The 5,904-nt window shown below is 32.7% G+C and overlaps 1 long non-coding RNA gene across 1 annotated transcript; it reads left to right on the forward strand.

Annotated features, from left to right (window-relative positions):
• The first annotated feature begins 2,096 nt into the window (after positions 1 to 2,096).
• Positions 2,097 to 2,614, forward strand: LOC139905537 (uncharacterized). Its single transcript, XR_011780402.1, has 2 exons — positions 2,097 to 2,214; positions 2,264 to 2,614. It is a non-coding gene; the product is annotated as an uncharacterized lncRNA (long non-coding RNA).
• The last annotated feature ends 3,290 nt before the right edge of the window (positions 2,615 to 5,904 follow it).

Raw genomic sequence — 5,904 nt, forward strand, 5'->3', positions numbered from 1 at the left:
AAAATCATGCATTTCTTCTCAGCTTGAGGGACACCACTTGCCACATAGTACTTTTTAATGATAACCTACTAAACTATTAAAAAAAAAAATTTTTTTTTTTTTAAATTATGTTTTTATGTCTGTTTAAATATCAATACCATATGTTATGAAATTGTTGTTTCAAAAGTAAATAATTGTATGCTTAATAAGATTTAATAAATGTATCAAGTCAAAAAAATGAAGAAAAAGATGATTATATATTTTTTTAATAGTTGGAACTTGTTTATTAATTATTAGAGAACATTATTTAACACAATCCCAGAACGCTTTGCAAACTTTGACAACGTAAACCTTCGACATTGATCGCCACTCTTTCTCTAACGGTGGTTACATAAGTTTTTATTAATTGCAATCAAGATAAATAAATAATTCATTTTTCAAATGCTGAAATGTTTGCATCAATTAATTATTCACTTTAATTTTCATCTATATAGTTCTTTCATGTCGAAATTTATCATTGAATCGTAGTTATACCCTAAAAACTTGATTCTTTAAAAAAGGCTTTAAAGTCAACCAGGAAAGGTTGAAAGATTTAATGGTCATATTCGTATTCCATGGCTTAAATAACAATAATAAATGAGGGGTTCAGCCTGCATGCCAAAACACTGTGGCATTGTGCTATTTTAACCAGCTTTTAGCTATTTCGCCAGCTTCTTACATAGGCTATCATAGGAAAATCCCTTGTTGAAATCAAAAAATAAAATAAACTGCTAAACTAATCATACAAGGATCACTATAAAATTCAATTCTCATTCGATCCTCAAGTTATTTTTTTATTATGATGGAACACATGTCCATACATAACGTTTGCATAGGTTGTTTGTTTTAGGAAGATAAAAAGCTTTTACGTCTTTTGTTGCACTCAACGATTGGGAAAATGGAGAGAAACTAAATTGAGGGAAAATTATTTTAAGAACTTTTGAAAGGTTGTTAACCCCTTAAAATTAAGTATTTTGAAAAAATAACAATTTAAAAAAAATAGACAATCTTTCAAAAGTTTTCAAAGAATTTTCCCTTAAATTGAACTTTTCCTTCAATTTTTTCCAATAGTAGAAAATCGGGGAGACAACCGAAAGATAGCAAATCGTTTATCAGTCAAAAACTAACTAACAAATCAAAAGGGCTTATATTGTCAACATACAGGGTAAGGACTCAAAAATTAGAAATTTTTACGAGGCTGTCTAGCCTCAATTGTAAAACTCTAACAATTTTGTACTTGGCACCATTAGAAAGAGCTGACAAAAAGCTAACATTTGATGTTTTTTTTGTTTTTGGTCGATCAGAAATGTCCAAGTAACAAAAATAAACGGCAGAAGGTATGCGATCTTAAGTCGATCTCTGACAAGAATATCTTTAGAGTAGACGCTGTACTGAACTGAAAAATGATCACTATTTGGCAGAATCAAGAGCTCAGGTCAAGGGAACCTTCAGCACCAAATATCCATCTCAGGTCATGGTCTTAGGCGTCATGGCCTCTGACGACAGAAATACTTCTTCAAGGCCAACAAGAAAGTCAGTCACCCGACGTGAACCCCCGGACTTCGCTGTTTTGTGCGTCTTGCAGGTCAAGACGAACGAGATTTTTCACCTGAAGGCTGTGATCACGGAGGAGTGGAACAACTTGTTCTCGGACCTTATCAGGGTCAGCTGTGCTTCTGTCCCCCCCTGTATTGAAACCATAATTTAGAATGGAGGGGAAATATATTGAATAAAAAGTGTAGAAAGTTGACGAAATATTATTTTTTGCTACAAAAGTTTACCATAAAAATGGCACAACTGAAAATACGTAGGAGTGAAAACGGCTTTTTAAATTGTGTAATTTTTGAGTCCTCTCCTTGTACCTTGTGGACAAGTGTTCATCAATAGTTTCAAAAAAATATAAAAATAATATTTTATCTTATTAATGATCAATTAGTGTTTTTTTCAAACATTCTTATTTAAGATTTGAGTTCTTAACCATTAAATCATTCTTTATTGTATGATATAAACTTGTATTTTATACTTCATTTAAACAATTAATATGAAAGTTTTATTGTCAAATGATATTGATATTTTGATTAATGAAAAATAAACATTATTTTTTTGAAAATGCATGATCCAAATTACCAATCAATTCAAGAAAGAAGACAAGGAGGAACTTGTCGTGGGATAAGTTCTGGTACAATTTGCGTATTGGTATTGACTCTATTTATTTATATGGTTCTTATAATCCCTTTTGTCATAGCCAAGAGAGGAAAGGACGGTATTCCCATGTCATATTTGGAATTCACGTTTGTTGCCATGTTACTGGTTTTGGCTATTTCTTTGACGGCCACTTTTTGTTTTACAATTAAATGTTTAACGGATGGAGGTTTCATCATTGGAATGAACATTCATAAAATGGATTTGGCAGCGATTTCCAATTCAGATACCATTACAGAGATTGTTAATTTAGCATAGTTGGACTTTTTATTTTTATTTTGTATAATGATGATAATTTAAACTACTTATGTACATAAAATGAATGCTTTAGCGTCACAAACGCACTCAATTATCAAAGTCTTCGAATTATAATTATTAGTGTAATGATAATTAATTGTTTTGTTTGAATTTTGATTCTTAAATTACTCATGAGAGTACTTATGGGTAGAGTTGAAGTATTATAGGGAAAAAAAGAGTGGCAGGAGAAGATGGGAGAGATATATGAACCGTTGTTACCTTTTATTGTACCACGCACGTTTTTGTGTTGGGCTGTAGAAGGAGGGATGGACAGTGGGCAGTCGGTACTAGGGATAACTCTTCTTCTTCTACATCGTCTATCACTATTTTCTCCTACTCCTTCTCATCACACGTCGTTACCTTTATTGTGTCATGCAACCTTTCATCCAAAAAGAAACAAATAAAAGGCCCGAAATCATCTGGTAGTTGACCAAATTTGTCAATCATACCAACTGCTATTTATCTCTTAAGTACTCACAGACTCTCATTGTCATATTATTTCTTCATGTATTGTATTATTGCTTTCTTCCCCGTTGTTTTCTTCTCTTATTTTCTTGTATATATATATGTAAAGTACAGCCTTTTACCTGATTTTAAGTATAAATAGTTGTGTATTTTATATATTTATTAGTGTAGGTTTTTGTATTAATAAGAATACAGATGTTCTTATAAATAAGTATTGTCTTATTCCTCCAAGCCTTTCCTTCTCCTCACTTCTCTCGGTCGTTCTGGATCTCTCCTCCTTATAAATAATTGGACTCTCCTCGCCTTCGTCAAGATACAACATTGGCGACGAGGATGGGATCAGGATCACGTGACCTCCCTGCTGTGGGATCGTCGGCGAAGCTAGCCCTCCTGGAGTTGGGTAGCCCTTTTTCGTCGCCAGGGAGAACGCTTGTTCGTCTACGGAAGGCGGAGCAATACGGGATGTACCTCAGTTTGGGCCACGTGGAGGAAGGAAGAGAACCTTGGTCACTTACAAGAAGTGAAGTGTGTGTCCGTATCAGGGACCACATCATTCAAAGTGGATTTCAACCTATGAAGTTCCCATTCTCCGGTGTGCGTGGTGAGAGCACGGCACGTCTATGGAGAGAAATATTATTTATACAAGAGCAGTTGGTTTGTCCGCACCTGGTTATGGATGGAGCGGATCAATAAGCTTCTATTCATGGAGTGGAACCTGTTTAAGCACCGGCATGGATTTGGTGTGGGGGGGTAATAGATTAGTGTTTTCTTCTCCCTTGTTCTCTTCTCTTATTTTCTTGTATATATATATATGTGTGTAAAGTACAGTCTTTTACCTCGTTTTACGTATAAATAGTCTTGTATTTTATATATTTATTAGAGTAGGTTTTTGTATGAATAAGAATACAGATGCTCTTATAAATAACTGTTGTATGATTCCTCCATGCCTCTCCTTCTCCTCACTTCTCTCGGTCGTCCTGGATCTCTCCGCCTTTAAATAGTTTGTGTCCCCTCAACCTCGTCAAGATACAACACTACATGACTTCTAAAATTAAATAAATATACAAGGGGTCCTGGCATAACGCAGTTTCAATCTAAAGTAGGTTTTTTATCACTTCATCAGTACAACCTGAGGGCCGGGGTGTGTACTGGATATTGAAAGGGTTCTTTTGATATATGTACAGGAAAGCTACGGGGTAAGAATTTAACCTGCTTTAGGGACCAGCAGCTCATATACACAACCCATGGACGGGGATGTATTCTAGCATATTAGAAGATTCTTTGGTGCCTAGAAATGTGGCCAGTAATTCACCTGTACAACTAGGAATATTTGGAGGTATTCTTGATGCCCAAGGAAATTGCTGCAATACTACGATTTCAGCGTTGACACAGAATATAGCAAATATAATTTTTTGTTTTATATTAAGCAGAAGAGTTCTCAATGTCACCGGCCAAGACCGGGCAAACCGACTCTAGTATATATGAAAGATGGCTTATTTCATAATATATTTTCCTAATATTAATAGTAAAAAGAGAACGAATACGTATTCCAAATGGTTGAAATGAGGATGAGTTCCTTCTATGCAAATTTCCAAATATTGTACTTCATTGAAGAGCCGCATCTCAAACGGATCCGTTCACTGAATTATCAAATCCTAGCATTGCCTCAACGAAGATGGTAGACAATATTTATTAATTAATAAATAAGTGTCAAGCAATGATCGCGTTTGAATCAATTCAATAGTTCAATAGAAAATTAAATCAGGCATACCAGATATTTTTCTTCTTTTATTGTGACTGTAAGTTTTTGGAAAATTTAAGAATTATTTTCGGTGACTCTTTTGGTTTAAACGGAATAACGATTTATTAGAAAATAAAAATGAAAATTTCTGAATGTCCCAGGCACCCCTACTCTACTATACATTATGTTTGAGTCATTTATATAATAGTTATTTAAAATTGTGGTTTGAATAAACATACTCAAGAGTTACACCTACAATTTATAAATTTCATTTGATGAACGAGGCTTTTTTTGCCCCGTCATGTTCCCATTATATAAAATTTATTAATTTCGAATTCTTTTATTATGACAATCAAATTTTTACTACTTTAAGTGCAATTTGTGGTATACCCAAAGGATTAATATGTATAATTTATGGCTAGAAATTAGTAATGGGACGATTCCAAACAAAATCCCGATTCCGATGCGATTCTAGTAAAAATTCCCTAATGCCGATTCTTTAATATATTAAATAATAGTTAAAGAATACCATTTTGCTATAAGGGGCGTCCACGGATGGTTTTTTTTTGGGAGGAGGACTTGGTTATTGGAATTTTTTTTTTTTCAAAAATTCGCAAACATTTTCGCTTTTTTTTTTAAATTAATTTTTTCACAAAATAAAATCCAAAATACACAGTTAATCATAAAAATTAACTCTTTTGGTAGATAAATTTTCAAAATCCACAGCTGTTTCCAGAAAATAAAAAAAACTTGGAAAAAAATTTCAAATATTAAATTTTTTGGAAAAAAAAATCAATATTCAATTTCTTATATAGAATTTTTTTGGTAAAAAAGTTTTTAGAGAAAAAGAGTTATTTATATTTATTCAGAGAAAATTAAATATTTCAGGAAAAAATTAGAAAAATTACATTTTTGGGGGAAAAAAAATTGAAGAATTAAATTTTCTAGTAAAGAGCAAAAATTTATTTACTTGGGTGAGGGACCTATTTTTTAGTAATAACTTAGAAAAGTAATAAATAGTTAAATACCAGTAATAAATAAGAATTGGAATTGCAAGTTAAACATTATTTCCCAAATGTCGATCCAATTCCAGAAAAAACACTCAATTCTACGAATCCGATTAATCACTAATATAAATTGACAATAATTTGTCAAAGGATACAAATTATTTTTATGCCCTG

Source organism: Lepeophtheirus salmonis, chromosome 5, assembly GCF_016086655.4.
Source record: "Lepeophtheirus salmonis chromosome 5, UVic_Lsal_1.4, whole genome shotgun sequence".
Lineage (NCBI taxonomy): Eukaryota > Metazoa > Arthropoda > Copepoda > Siphonostomatoida > Caligidae > Lepeophtheirus > Lepeophtheirus salmonis.